Here is a 17,031-nt window from a genome sequence, read left to right as displayed (position 1 = left end):
AAACAAGCTGAATGAACAAGGAGAAGTAACCAGAAACAAAGCCAGACTTGTTGCTCAAGGCTACAGTCAACAAGAAGGCATTGATTACACTGAAACATTTGCTCCAGTTGCAAGATTGGAAGCAATCAGGTTACTTCTATCCTACGCAATTAATCATGGCATAATATTATATCAAATGGATGTCAAAAGTGCTTTTCTTAATGGTGTCATTGAAGAAGAAGTGTATGTTAAACAACCTCCTGGGTTTGAGGATCTTAAGCATCCTGACCATGTTTATAAACTTAAGAAATCACTATATGGCTTGAAACAAGCTCCCAGAGCTTGGTATGATAGACTAAGTAATTTCTTAATTAAAAATGATTTTGAAAGAGGACAAGTTGACACAACACTCTTCAGAAGGACTCTTAAGAAAGATATTTTGATTGTGCAAATATATGTTGATGATATAATATTTGGTTCTACTAATGCATCTCTTTGCAAAGAATTTTCTAAGTTAATGCAGGATGAATTTGAAATGAGTATGATGGGAGAATTGAAATTCTTTCTGGGAATTCAAATCAACCAAAGTAAAGAAGGAGTATATGTTCATCAAACAAAATATACAAAGGAGCTTCTGAAGAAGTTCAAGCTAGAAGATTGTAAAGTGATGAACACTCCAATGCATCCAACCTGCACCTTAAGCAAAGAAGATACTGGAACAGTAGTAGACCAGAAGCTATACAGAGGTATGATTGGTTCTCTGTTATACCTCACTGCATCTAGACCTGATATTTTATTCAGTGTATGCTTGTGTGCAAGATTTCAATCAGATCCTAGAGAATCTCATTTAACTGCAGTTAAGAGAATCTTCAGGTATCTGAAAGGAACAACTAATCTTGGACTCCTGTATAGGAAATCCCTAGATTATAAGTTGATTGGATTCTGTGATGCTGATTATGCTGGTGATAGGATTGAAAGAAAATCAACCAGTGGAAATTGTCAATTCCTGGGAGAGAATCTGATATCCTGGGCAAGCAAAAGACAAGCAACTATTGCTATGTCTACAGCAGAAGCAGAGTACATTTCAGCTGCAAGTTGTTGCACACAACTACTTTGGATGAAACATCAGTTGGAAGACTATCAGATCAATGCTAACAGTATTCCCATTTATTGTGATAATACTGCTGCTATTTGTTTGTCAAAGAATCCAATTCTACATTCAAGAGCCAAGCATATTGAAATCAAACACCATTTTATCAGAGACTATGTTCAAAAAGGAATTTTAGATATACAATTCATTGATACTGAACATCAATGGGCTGATATATTTACAAAACCTTTGTCTGTTGAAAGATTTGATTTTATTAAGAAAAATTTGAACATGCATTTTGTGTCTGATTGAAAAATTGCTTGCCTCTGAATAAGAAGTTTGGTTCTGAAGTTTATTCAGGAGCATTTTGGTTCATCAGAAGCTCTTAACTGAGGTTCTGAGGAAAATGTGCTTCTGAAGATGACGTCAGCACTAAAACTTCAGAAGTGTTATTCTTTGCTTCTGAATAGCTTGGTTAGTGGGAACGTTGGTAGTTACTTTATGTAAACAGCTGTCCCATTACCCAAAAAGTAGTTTTCTGAAGAGTCTCTGACGTGGTCTATTTGTATTGGAGTATAACAAAAAGGGCAATGATGTTTTATTCGCTTTTTAACATACTTACACGCGCCCCCAATTTGTCATTAATGCTATGTTTGTTTGTCTCTATTGAATTGCAAACGGTTTAATAAAAACACTAAGTCAATTCACACACTACTCACTTCACAACAAACACTTTCTATTTTTCGTCTTAACCCTCTGCGAAAGTAAACGCATTCTCTCATCCTCTCAAAAACTCTTTAGAACCCTAAAACCACTTCATATCATGGCATCTTCAAGTTCTGCCGGTGGTTCTTCATCGAATATGGATATAGATACTCCTGCTTATGAAATCAAAGGAAGAACTATGTCGATTGAGGAATGGGATCTAATCATTCAAGCGGAAAATCCAGTGGATTTCACTTCTCTAACTCATCATGGATGCGACTTGGTAAGATTCTACTTCAAATCAATGGGGCAACTCTAGTCAAGATGAGGCTGATTTCAACTTGCAAGAAACTAGATACAGATATGCATGAATCTGATGTCATATCTGATCTAGTCACTCATCACATCCCTATCTGCAAGAAAGATCCCCTGGATGTGCAGAGGGCCTACATCTTGGACTACTACAAGAGCTACAACAAGAAAATCAGCCTGAAAGATATCCCAGAAGAAATGTATGGTGGTGATCTGCCTGTGGCCAAAGGCAGAAAATCTAAAAAGAAGCAGATCACCAAGGAAGAATACCTTGCTGAAGATGCTACTGAGGTGGGTGCTCAGAAGCATAAGAAAGCTAAGAAGGAAAAATCTGCTATGTCCACCATTCTTGAGGAAGTGGAGGATTTGGATGATGTCCCTCTTATCAAAAAAGGGACAAGGAGTACTCAAGAAACAGCAGAACAGCCTGCTTCTGAACAAACTGGTTCTGAACAAGCTGCTTCTGATCAAGCTGCTTCTGAAAAGCCTTCAAGTCCCAAAAATAAAAGAGAAGCTGCTCTTCAGACCATCAAAAGGAAGAGGTCTAATTTAACAAGAAATCTGAAGACAGCTGAAGGAAGAAGGGAAGAAATGTTGAAAGAAATGGAAGAAAATTGGGATGAAGACTCTAGCCCCAAGAAGGCAAAAAGGACTGCAACTTCTGAGCCCATAGTCATGCCCAATTTTGAAATGACTGAAGAAATGAGGCAGTACGCTAGAGAGGTTTCTGCATCGAAGATAGCAGAAAAGAAAAGGTTGAAGGAAGTGTTTGAGAAAGAAAGGGATGAGCATCTCAAGGCTGCAGGGTATGTGCCTACTCCTGACATTGCTGCTTTAGCGTCTGAGTTAGAAACAGTTCAGTATGGAGCAACTCTGCTTTCTCAAGCCTTGAAGAATAAGCAAGCTTCAGGAGCAACTTCATCAGATCCAGTTTCAACAGCTCCAGAAGCAATTCATCCAGAAGCTCAGTCCTCAGGTAATCCATCTAAAGCTCCAACTAATACTCAGTCTCTATCTCTACCCTCTTCACCCTCTTCATCATCCACAGAATCAGATGACCAACCCCTTAGCCAACATATAGACAAGCTTCTAAAAACCAAACCTACCAAACTAACAGAATTTGGAACACTTGACTATGAGAGTACTCAAATAGAATTTTCAAAAAATAGGATAAAACTTTGTGAGAAATTCAATTTGCCTACTACTCATCCACTATATCCAGATACTCCAGAACCTGTTAGTATACAACAACCTGAACCTACCCAAACAAACTCACCAAATAACCAATCTCCACAAAAAGCCTCTGAAGTAGCTTCAGATGCAACTACTTCAGAAACCCCCCAACACCAAGAATCCTCAACCCTTCACAACTTAGAAAAACATCTAGGTGGTGAAATGCAACCAACACCCACTAAGGCCTCGAAGACAGTTTCTGAAAAGACTGTCTTGGAAACCCAAACAGAAACCCAAACCATCCCTGAGCAAACTGTTCAGGAGCAAACTGCTTCTGAACAAGTTGCTCCTGACCAAACAACTTCTGACCAACATATACCTTCTGACCAAACAACAGAACAACAACAACAACCAGATTCACCCACTATAATAGACTTAACCTCTGACCAACCTTCCACATCACATACAACTCAAACTGAACCTTCACCCATCCCTGACCATATCCTGGAGTCTGAGTATATAGAGGAACAGCTGATTAGACTTAGTGATGAGATTCAGGCACTGATTCTTCGCAGAACAGTTCCTGCTCCTCCTATTCACTATTATGATCAGTGGATGGATCTACAGAAGAGCTTTGATGAGCTGCTGGATCAGCTTAGAACTAAATGTGTGTCATCTCACTCTGCTATGCTGAAAAAGCTATTGGATGATATGCATGAAGCAGCTAAGGAGAAAGAGCTGAATTTTGTGCCTCTGCTGGACATCACTCCTTTCTATCCAGAAGAAGAGTACATCACTAGGGCTGCTAGAATTCAGGCTGGATTTAAACGAAGAATGAGGGAAAAGGATGAGCTACTTCAGAAGAAGGATGATCAGATCAAGTATCTCTTAGAACAGTTGTATAAGCAAGCCCAACCTTAGTTGCACACCCAACTCTAGCTTGTTTTTTACTTTTGTTCTTCGTAGCTGTGTCTCTGTATCTTAATCTTTCTTTATATATATTATCATTGTTTCTGGATCTTGTGCTTTTTCACCTTCAATATGTTTTACAAGCTTTAACTCTGATGATATTTACTGTTTAATGCTGCTTGCTCTGATACTCTTTCTTTTGTTTCTATTCTTTTTGTTGATGACAAAAGGGGGAGTAAATGTATAGTATTTGTTAAGGCACTGAGCCCTACTATAACCACTTCTAAATTTCTTTTAAATACTTCTGATTTGATTTTATAAGTATTTTATTGAAATTTAATTAATAAGAATAGAACTTAGGGGGAGCTTACAAACCTCACCTTAAAGAACTATTAGACTCAGGGGGAGCTTACAAACCTCTGTCCCAGTAGTCAACTTATTAATTAGATCAACAACAATTGAACATTTTAAATACTATTGTTTGTCATCATCAAAAAGGGGGAGATTGTTGGAACAAAATGTGTTTCACAATGAACCTTATTAAGTTTTGATGATAACAAGGTATTAAAAATTGTCAATTGGTTATTACTAATAATTGTTCAAGTGTACAGGACCAAAGGCTACTCAAGTTATTTCAATAGGTCTTGGAAGAACAATGGAAAGAAAAAAGAAATTCTGAGCATCTGAAGAAAACTGCTCCTGAAGCTAAACTGCTCCTGAAGAGATGACGTCATCAGAAGCAGAAAGTCATCAGAAGCAGAAAGTCATCAGAAGCAAAAGTTTTCATCAGAAGCAATATCTTCACCAGAAGCTACTTTTGATCCTTTAATCAAACTGAAGATTCAAAGTTGCTGATTCTCAATTCAGTCTTATCAAAGAAGAACAAAGAATTGAAAGGGAGGTATCAACGGATATATGGATAGCACTGAGCTCTTGTCTCTCGTTAATAGAGTTGACAAAGTACAAGTGTACAACCACTACCTCCACTACTCTGTTTTCTGTCTACGCTACAAGACAAAACAACAGCCATGCCTGCAGTTTTGTACACTCAAGATGGGAATGAATTTGAAGCTTATTCTTCAAAGGACTACACCCAAATCAGGCAAAGGATCACTGGTGGATAATCAAAGGATTTCAAACGACTCTTTAGACGTGCTGATTATCTCAACGTCTCTTTCACACCTCTATATAAAGGAGTGAAGACTTGAAGATTGCAGAGAGAGATACACAAGTTTAAAAGCGCCAAAACTCTGTCAATTTGATTCTACAAAGCACACTGAATTTCTGCACTGATTTGATACATCTTAGAAATTCAAAGTCTAGAGTCTTTTCTGTATTGTATTGTGAACACCACTGATTGTATATCAAGTGTTCAATTCAAACTCAATTCTCTGTATTTTTGTTTGATTAGAAGTCTCTTGCCTGCGTGCTTGAGCATTAGAAGTCTCTTGCTTAGTGCTTGAGCATTGGAAGACTCTTACTTGTGTGCTTGAGCATTGTTTTGTGAAGTCTCATACTTTGAAAGTATTGAGCAGTTGTAATCTTTGTGATTATAGTGAAATCTCCTTGGAAGTGCAAGGGGGACTGGACTACTTCCGTGTTGTGGAAGGAACCAGGATAACTGCTTGTGTCTTTGTCTTTCTTTTCTCTGCTCTGTTCTTTTCCGCTGCAATCTGACTCTGATCATTTCATCAGAAGCAATCAAACTGCTTCTGAAGTTTTATCAGAAGAAGTATTTTTTAAGAGAAAAAGAAAACACAATTCAACCCCCCCTTCTTGTGTTTTTCACCTTCAATTGGTATCAGAGCTTGCTCTGTTATCACAGCACTTAACCGTGTTACAGTTCAAGATCTATTAGAAAAACATGTCTGGAGATGAGGAATCAGGTACTACAAAATACACAAGTGTCAAGCATGACTATGATACTGCTGACAAGAAAACAGACTCTGGAAAAGCTCCAAAGTTTAATGGAGATCCAGAAGAGTTTTCATGGTGGAAAACTAATATGTACAGCTTTATCATGGGATTGGATGAAGAGCTATGGGATATACTGGAAGATGGAGTTGATGATCTGGATTTGGATGAAGAAGGAGCTGCTATAGACAGAAGAATACATACTCCTGCTCAGAAGAAGCTTTATAAGAAACATCACAAGATAAGAGGAATCATTGTGGCTTCTATACCTCGCACCGAATACATGAAAATGAGTGACAAATCTACTGCGAAGGCTATGTTTGCTTCTCTATGTGCAAACTTTGAAGGCAGCAAGAAAGTAAAAGAGGCTAAAGCTTTGATGCTAGTTCATCAGTATGAACTTTTCAGAATGAAGGATGATGAGAGTATAGAAGAAATGTACTCAAGATTTCAAACTTTAGTTTCTGGATTGCAGATACTGAAGAAAAGCTATGTTGCTTCTGATCATGTTAGTAAAATTTTGAGAAGCTTACCTTCAAGATGGAGACCCAAAGTAACTGCTATTGAGGAAGCTAAGGATCTAAATGCTTTAAGTGTTGAAGATCTTGTTAGCTCACTCAAAGTGCATGAAATGAGTTTAAATGAGCATGAAACCTCTAAGAAGAGTAAATCCATTGCTTTACCATCTAAAGGAAAGACCTCAAAGTCTTCCAAAGCCTACAAAGCCAGTGAATCTGAAGAAGAATCACCTGATGGAGATTCTGATGAAGATCAATCTGTAAAGATGGCTATGCTGTCCAACAAGCTTGAGTATCTGGCAAGGAAGCAGAAGAAATTTTTGAGCAAGAGAGGTAGCTACAAGAACTCCAAGAAAGAAGATCAGAAGGGATGCTTCAATTGTAAGAAGCCTGGTCATTTCATTGCTGATTGCCCTGATCTTCAGAAGGAGAAGTTTAAAGGCAAATCCAAGAAATCAAGCTTCAATTCCAGTAAATTCAGAAAGCAAATCAAAAAGAGCTTGATGGCGACCTGGGAAGATTTGGATAGTGAATCTGGTTCTGATAAAGAAGAAGCTGATGATGATGCTAAGGCAGCCGTTGGGTTAGTGGCAACAGTATCATCAGAAGCAGTATCAGAAGCTGAATCAGATTCAGAAGATGAAAATGAGGTATATTCCAAAATCCCTAGACAAGAACTTGTTGATTCTCTAAAAGAACTTTTATCACTGTTTGAACACAGAACCAATGAGTTGACAGATTTAAAAGAAAAATATGTTGATTTGATGAAACAACAAAAGTCAACTCTATTGGAACTGAAAGCTTCTGAAGAAGAACTCAAAGGGTTTAACCTCATATCAACAACATATGAAGATAGACTCAAGAGTCTTTGTCAGAAGCTACAAGAAAAATGTGATAAAGGTTCAGGCAATAAACATGAGATTGCCTTGGATGATTTTATTATGGCTGGAATAGACAGAAGCAAAGTTGCTTCTATGATCTACAGCACATACAAGAACAAAGGCAAAGGGATTGGATATTCTGAGGAGAAATCCAAAGAATACAGTCTCAAGAGCTACTGTGATTGTATCAAGGATGGATTGAAATCCACCTTTGTGCCTGAAGGTACAAATGCTATAACTGCTGTTCAGTCAAAACCTGAAGCTTCAGGTTCACAGGCTAAGATCACATCAAAGCCAGAGAATCTTAAGATCAAGGTAATGACAAAATCTGATCCTAAGAGTCAAAAGATTAAAATTCTGAAAAGATCAGAACCTGTTCATCAGAATCTGATTAAACCAGAATCTAAAATTCCAAAACAAAAGGATCAGAAGAACAAAGCAGCTACTGCTTCTGAGAAAACAATACCAAAAGGTGTCAAACCTAAAGTATTGAATGATCAGAAGCCACTCAGCATTCACCCTAAGGTACAAGGGAGGAAAAGTAAAACCTCCAAAACTAACCCAAAAGGACCCATGAAGATATGGGTACCTAAATCTGAATTGGCCAAAAATGCAGGTGTGCTTAAGGGCAAGAGAGAAACAAAGGTCATGGTACCTAGACAGCGGATGTTCAAGGCACATGACTGGAGAGAAAGCTTTGTTCCTTACCCTTACAATGAAAGATGGAGGAGAAGTGAAGTTTGGTGGCAACCAAACTGGAAAGATCATTGGTACAGGTACTATTGGTAATTCCTCCATCTCAATTAATAATGTGTGGCTAGTAGATGGTCTGAAGCATAACCTATTGAGCATAAGTCAATTTTGTGACAATGGGTATGATGTAACGTTCAGTAAGACCAACTGCACACTAGTCAACAAGGATGACAAATCCATTACATTCAAGGGAAAGAGAGTTGAGAATGTCTATAAAATAAATTTCTCTGATCTGGCTGATCAGAAGGTAGTTTGCCTTCTGTCAATGAATGATAAAAAATGGGTATGGCATAAAAGGTTGGGACATGCTAATTGGAGATTAATTTCTAAAATTAGCAAGTTACAACTGGTCAAAGGATTGCCTAACATTGATTATCATTCAGATGCACTTTGTGGTGCATGTCAGAAAGGGAAAATTGTGAAAAGTTCGTTCAAATCTAAAGACATTGTATCAACCTCCAGACCCTTAGAATTACTCCATATTGATCTTTTTGGTCCAGTTAACACTGCATCCTTATATGGAAGTAAATATGGATTAGTCATTGTTGATGATTACAGCAGATGGACTTGGGTAAAATTCATTAAAAGTAAAGACTATGCATGTGAAGTGTTTAGCAGCTTCTGCACTCAAATACAATCTGAAAAAGAATTGAAAATTTTGAAAGTCAGAAGTGATCATGGTGGAGAATTTGAAAATGAGCCATTTGAACTTTTTTGTGAAAAACATGGGATTCTCCATGAGTTTTCTTCTCCTAGAACTCCACAACAAAATGGGGTTGTAGAAAGAAAGAACAGAACCTTACAAGAAATGACCAGAACCATGATCCATGAAAACAACTTAGCTAAACATTTTTGGGCAGAAGCAGTCAATACTTCATGTTATATTCAAAATAGGATCTATATCAGACCTATGTTGGAGAAAACAGCATATGAACTCTTTAAAGGAAGAAGACCCAATATCTCTTACTTTCATCAGTTTGGATGTACTTGTTACATCTTAAACACTAAAGACTATCTGAAGAAATTTGATGCCAAGGCTCAAAGAGGAATCTTTTTAGGTTACTCTGAAAGGTCAAAGGCATACAGAGTGTATAATTCAGAAACACAATGTGTTGAAGAATCTATGCATGTAAAATTTGATGATAGAGAGCCTGGAAGTAAAACTTCAGAGCAAAGTGAAAGTAATGCAGGTACAACTGATTCTGAAGATGCATCAGAATCTGATCAACCTTCTGATTCTGAAAAGTATACAGAAGTTGAATCTTGTCCAGAAGCTGAAATCACTCCAGAAGCTGAGTCTAATTCAGAAGCAGAACCTAGCCCAAAAGTACAGAATGAAATTGCTTCTGAGGACTTTCAAGATAACACTCAGCAGGTTATTCAACCTAAATTCAAGCACAAATCTTCACATCCTGAGGAGCTAATCATTGGAAGCAAAGATAGTCCTAGAAGAACAAGATCACATTTTAGACAAGAAGAGTCATTAATAGGACTGCTTTCAGTAATTGAGCCTAATACTGTTGAAGAAGCTCTCACAGATGATGGATGGATATTAGCTATGCAAGAAGAGCTAAATCAATTCCAAAGGAATGATGTGTGGGATCTGGTACCCAAACCTTCTCAGAAGAACATTATTGGAACAAAATGGGTATTCAGAAACAAGCTGAATGAACAAGGAGAAGTAACCAGAAACAAAGCCAGACTTGTTGCTCAAGGCTACAGTCAACAAGAAGGCATTGATTACACTGAAACATTTGCTCCAGTTGCAAGATTGGAAGCAATCAGGTTACTTCTATCCTACGCAATTAATCATGGCATAATATTATATCAAATGGATGTCAAAAGTGCTTTTCTTAATGGTGTCATTGAAGAAGAAGTGTATGTTAAACAACCTCCTGGGTTTGAGGATCTTAAGCATCCTGACCATGTTTATAAACTTAAGAAATCACTATATGGCTTGAAACAAGCTCCCAGAGCTTGGTATGATAGACTAAGTAATTTCTTAATTAAAAATGATTTTGAAAGAGGACAAGTTGACACAACACTCTTCAGAAGGACTCTTAAGAAAGATATTTTGATTGTGCAAATATATGTTGATGATATAATATTTGGTTCTACTAATGCATCTCTTTGCAAAGAATTTTCTAAGTTAATGCAGGATGAATTTGAAATGAGTATGATGGGAGAATTGAAATTCTTTCTGGGAATTCAAATCAACCAAAGTAAAGAAGGAGTATATGTTCATCAAACAAAATATACAAAGGAGCTTCTGAAGAAGTTCAAGCTAGAAGATTGTAAAGTGATGAACACTCCAATGCATCCAACCTGCACCTTAAGCAAAGAAGATACTGGAACAGTAGTAGACCAGAAGCTATACAGAGGTATGATTGGTTCTCTGTTATACCTCACTGCATCTAGACCTGATATTTTATTCAGTGTATGCTTGTGTGCAAGATTTCAATCAGATCCTAGAGAATCTCATTTAACTGCAGTTAAGAGAATCTTCAGGTATCTGAAAGGAACAACTAATCTTGGACTCCTGTATAGGAAATCCCTAGATTATAAGTTGATTGGATTCTGTGATGCTGATTATGCTGGTGATAGGATTGAAAGAAAATCAACCAGTGGAAATTGTCAATTCCTGGGAGAGAATCTGATATCCTGGGCAAGCAAAAGACAAGCAACTATTGCTATGTCTACAGCAGAAGCAGAGTACATTTCAGCTGCAAGTTGTTGCACACAACTACTTTGGATGAAACATCAGTTGGAAGACTATCAGATCAATGCTAACAGTATTCCCATTTATTGTGATAATACTGCTGCTATTTGTTTGTCAAATAATCCAATTCTACATTCAAGAGCCAAGCATATTGAAATCAAACACCATTTTATCAGAGACTATGTTCAAAAAGGAATTTTAGATATACAATTCATTGATACTGAACATCAATGGGCTGATATATTTACAAAACCTTTGTCTGTTGAAAGATTTGATTTTATTAAGAAAAATTTGAACATGCATTTTGTGTCTGATTGAAAAATTGCTTGCCTCTGAATAAGAAGTTTGGTTCTGAAGTTTATTCAGGAGCATTTTGGTTCATCAGAAGCTCTTAACTGAGGTTCTGAGGAAAATGTGCTTCTGAAGATGACGTCAGCACTAAAACTTCAGAAGTGTTATTCTTTGCTTCTGAATAGCTTGGTTAGTGGGAACGTTGGTAGTTACTTTATGTAAACAGCTGTCCCATTACCCAAAAAGTAGTTTTCTGAAGAGTCTCTGACGTGGTCTATTTGTATTGGAGTATAACAAAAAGGGCAATGATGTTTTATTCGCTTTTTAACATACTTACACGCGCCCCCAATTTGTCATTAATGCTATGTTTGTTTGTCTCTATTGAATTGCAAACGGTTTAATAAAAACACTAAGTCAATTCACACACTACTCACTTCACAACAAACACTTTCTATTTTTCGTCTTAACCCTCTGCGAAAGTAAACGCATTCTCTCATCCTCTCAAAAACTCTTTAGAACCCTAAAACCACTTCATATCATGGCATCTTCAAGTTCTGCCGGTGGTTCTTCATCGAATATGGATATAGATACTCCTGCTTATGAAATCAAAGGAAGAACTATGTCGATTGAGGAATGGGATCTAATCATTCAAGCGGAAAATCCAGTGGATTTCACTTCTCTAACTCATCATGGATGCGACTTGGTAAGATTCTACTTCAAATCAATGGGGCAACTCTAGTCAAGATGAGGCTGATTTCAACTTGCAAGAAACTAGATACAGATATGCATGAATCTGATGTCATATCTGATCTAGTCACTCATCACATCCCTATCTGCAAGAAAGATCCCCTGGATGTGCAGAGGGCCTACATCTTGGACTACTACAAGAGCTACAACAAGAAAATCAGCCTGAAAGATATCCCAGAAGAAATGTATGGTGGTGATCTGCCTGTGGCCAAAGGCAGAAAATCTAAAAAGAAGCAGATCACCAAGGAAGAATACCTTGCTGAAGATGCTACTGAGGTGGGTGCTCAGAAGCATAAGAAAGCTAAGAAGGAAAAATCTGCTATGTCCACCATTCTTGAGGAAGTGGAGGATTTGGATGATGTCCCTCTTATCAAAAAAGGGACAAGGAGTACTCAAGAAACAGCAGAACAGCCTGCTTCTGAACAAACTGGTTCTGAACAAGCTGCTTCTGATCAAGCTGCTTCTGAAAAGCCTTCAAGTCCCAAAAATAAAAGAGAAGCTGCTCTTCAGACCATCAAAAGGAAGAGGTCTAATTTAACAAGAAATCTGAAGACAGCTGAAGGAAGAAGGGAAGAAATGTTGAAAGAAATGGAAGAAAATTGGGATGAAGACTCTAGCCCCAAGAAGGCAAAAAGGACTGCAACTTCTGAGCCCATAGTCATGCCCAATTTTGAAATGACTGAAGAAATGAGGCAGTACGCTAGAGAGGTTTCTGCATCGAAGATAGCAGAAAAGAAAAGGTTGAAGGAAGTGTTTGAGAAAGAAAGGGATGAGCATCTCAAGGCTGCAGGGTATGTGCCTACTCCTGACATTGCTGCTTTAGCGTCTGAGTTAGAAACAGTTCAGTATGGAGCAACTCTGCTTTCTCAAGCCTTGAAGAATAAGCAAGCTTCAGGAGCAACTTCATCAGATCCAGTTTCAACAGCTCCAGAAGCAATTCATCCAGAAGCTCAGTCCTCAGGTAATCCATCTAAAGCTCCAACTAATACTCAGTCTCTATCTCTACCCTCTTCACCCTCTTCATCATCCACAGAATCAGATGACCAACCCCTTAGCCAACATATAGACAAGCTTCTAAAAACCAAACCTACCAAACTAACAGAATTTGGAACACTTGACTATGAGAGTACTCAAATAGAATTTTCAAAAAATAGGATAAAACTTTGTGAGAAATTCAATTTGCCTACTACTCATCCACTATATCCAGATACTCCAGAACCTGTTAGTATACAACAACCTGAACCTACCCAAACAAACTCACCAAATAACCAATCTCCACAAAAAGCCTCTGAAGTAGCTTCAGATGCAACTACTTCAGAAACCCCCCAACACCAAGAATCCTCAACCCTTCACAACTTAGAAAAACATCTAGGTGGTGAAATGCAACCAACACCCACTAAGGCCTCGAAGACAGTTTCTGAAAAGACTGTCTTGGAAACCCAAACAGAAACCCAAACCATCCCTGAGCAAACTGTTCAGGAGCAAACTGCTTCTGAACAAGTTGCTCCTGACCAAACAACTTCTGACCAACATATACCTTCTGACCAAACAACAGAACAACAACAACAACCAGATTCACCCACTATAATAGACTTAACCTCTGACCAACCTTCCACATCACATACAACTCAAACTGAACCTTCACCCATCCCTGACCATATCCTGGAGTCTGAGTATATAGAGGAACAGCTGATTAGACTTAGTGATGAGATTCAGGCACTGATTCTTCGCAGAACAGTTCCTGCTCCTCCTATTCACTATTATGATCAGTGGATGGATCTACAGAAGAGCTTTGATGAGCTGCTGGATCAGCTTAGAACTAAATGTGTGTCATCTCACTCTACTATGCTGAAAAAGCTTTTGGATGATATGCATGAAGCAGCTAAGGAGAAAGAGCTGAATTTTGTGCCTCTGCTGGACATCACTCCTTTCTATCCAGAAGAAGAGTACATCACTAGGGCTGCTAGAATTCAGGCTGGATTTAAACGAAGAATGAGGGAAAAGGATGAGCTACTTCAGAAGAAGGATGATCAGATCAAGTATCTCTTAGAACAGTTGTATAAGCAAGCCCAACCTTAGTTGCACACCCAACTCTAGCTTGTTTTTTACTTTTGTTCTTCGTAGCTGTGTCTCTGTATCTTAATCTTTCTTTATATATATTATCATTGTTTCTGGATCTTGTGCTTTTTCACCTTCAATATGTTTTACAAGCTTTAACTCTGATGATATTTACTGTTTAATGCTGCTTGCTCTGATACTCTTTCTTTTGTTTCTATTCTTTTTGTTGATGACAAAAGGGGGAGTAAATGTATAGTATTTGTTAAGGCACTGAGCCCTACTATAACCACTTCTAAATTTCTTTTAAATACTTCTGATTTGATTTTATAAGTATTTTATTGAAATTTAATTAATAAGAATAGAACTTAGGGGGAGCTTACAAACCTCACCTTAAAGAACTATTAGACTCAGGGGAGCTTACAAACCTCTGTCCCAGTAGTCAACTTATTAATTAGATCAACAACAATTGAACATTTTAAATACTATTGTTTGTCATCATCAAAAAGGGGGAGATTGTTGGAACAAAATGTGTTTCACAATGAACCTTATTAAGTTTTGATGATAACAAGGTATTAAAAATTGTCAATTGGTTATTACTAATAATTGTTCAAGTGTACAGGACCAAAGGCTACTCAAGTTATTTCAATAGGTCTTGGAAGAACAATGGAAAGAAAAAAGAAATTCTGAGCATCTGAAGAAAACTGCTCCTGAAGCTAAACTGCTCCTGAAGAGATGACGTCATCAGAAGCAGAAAGTCATCAGAAGCAAAAGTTTTCATCAGAAGCAATATCTTCACCAGAAGCTACTTTTGATCCTTTAATCAAACTGAAGATTCAAAGTTGCTGATTCTCAATTCAGTCTTATCAAAGAAGAACAAAGAATTGAAAGGGAGGTATCAACGGATATATGGATAGCACTGAGCTCTTGTCTCTCGTTAATAGAGTTGACAAAGTACAAGTGTACAACCACTACCTCCACTACTCTGTTTTCTGTCTACACTACAAGACAAAACAACAGCCATGCCTGCAGTTTTGTACACTCAAGATGGGAATGAATTTGAAGCTTATTCTTCAAAGGACTACACCCAAATCAGGCAAAGGATCACTGGTGGATAATCAAAGGATTTCAAACGACTCTTTAGACGTGCTGATTATCTCAACGTCTCTTTCACACCTCTATATAAAGGAGTGAAGACTTGAAGATTGCAGAGAGAGATACACAAGTTTAAAAGCGCCAAAACTCTGTCAATTTGATTCTACAAAGCACACTGAATTTCTGCACTGATTTGATACATCTTAGAAATTCAAAGTCTAGAGTCTTTTCTGTATTGTATTGTGAACACCACTGATTGTATATCAAGTGTTCAATTCAAACTCAATTCTCTGTATTTTTGTTTGATTAGAAGTCTCTTGCCTGCGTGCTTGAGCATTAGAAGTCTCTTGCTTAGTGCTTGAGCATTGGAAGACTCTTGCTTGTGTGCTTGAGCATTGTTTTGTGAAGTCTCATACTTTGAAAGTATTGAGCAGTTGTAATCTTTGTGATTATAGTGAAATCTCCTTGGAAGTGCAAGGGGGACTGGACTACTTCCGTGTTGTGGAAGGAACCAGGATAACTGCTTGTGTCTTTGTCTTTCTTTTCTCTGCTCTGTTCTTTTCCGCTGCAATCTGACTCTGATCATTTCATCAGAAGCAATCAAACTGCTTCTGAAGTTTTATCAGAAGAAGTATTTTTTAAGAGAAAAAGAAAACACAATTCAACCCCCCCCCCCTTCTTGTGTTTTTCACCTTCACGTTCATGGGTGTTCTGATGACAGGTCATTTTACGTTATTCTTAGCATGTTTTTCAGTTATTTTCAGCAGGTTTTAGTAATGTTTTCTATATTTGAGTCTGTAATCCGAGTTTTCCTGAAACATAACAATATTAGGGGTTTTTTGAAGTAATTCATGAAGAAATCATGCAAATCGGCAAATCAAAAACATTTGAAGAATTATGAAGACTTAGGAAGACCAAGAATGAAGATTCAAGATGCCTCAATTATACTAGTAACTATCCGTCTAGGAAGTAATTAGTTAGTAACTAGCGAAAGATATCGAAAGCGAGTTGACCCTAGTAGTAAGTACTTAGGAGGGGACGTTACTAAGACTGAGTAGTAACTCTGCTGAACGTAGGATGTAACTGGTTAGTAATTAAGGAAACAAGCGTGTTCAGGGAATAAACCTAGATATAACCATTGTCTTAAAACCCTTAGTAAGGTAGACGATATAGTGTTGCCCGTTTGTAGAACTACTAAGAGCGGAGAGAGGGTGTGTTATGAGTGTCCTAAGATTCATAGATGGGTTGAGCTAATGGAACATTGTCATTCATTACATTGGAAAAAAACAGGAATACCAATTTAAGTTTATGCTTTCAATTACCTTAGACACGGTAACACCCCACACGTAAGGATCACTGTGCGATCAGCAGGTGCAACCAGACTCGGGAGGGATAGACCTAGTTAACCGAGATTTATAGACCCCACACGTAAGGATCACCTTGTGATCAGCAGGTGCAGTTTTCAACCTTCTAGGTTAGTCACGTCCCAATGACCCCATCACTTGTATAGTCTACTTAAGATAAATAAATGTGACAAGACTGTTATTTGCTATCTAACAATATAAACAGAGGGGGTTCGAAGAATCCTAAACGCTGCTTACTTTTCTACAACCAAAAACAGGTATACTTGCTATGTTGCAAACAGATAAAAATTGCAAGATTTATAACCCTTAACTTTTATATCGTCAAACTTACAAAAATAATTAACACGAATTGTTTGGGCGAAACGATAATCTTTGTGGATACGATACTCTACTTATCAATTTATATCTTGGTAAACGATTTGGTACACTTGCATAATCCGCATATCAAGTTTTTGGCGCCGTTGTCGAGTATTGTTGATATTTTCAACTAAACAATTTAAATTACTTATTTTTTCTATCTTTATTT

This window comes from Medicago truncatula, chromosome 6, assembly GCF_003473485.1.
Source record: "Medicago truncatula cultivar Jemalong A17 chromosome 6, MtrunA17r5.0-ANR, whole genome shotgun sequence".
Classification (NCBI taxonomy): Eukaryota; Viridiplantae; Streptophyta; class Magnoliopsida; order Fabales; family Fabaceae; genus Medicago; species Medicago truncatula.
Note: the sequence above shows the minus strand (reverse complement) of the source record.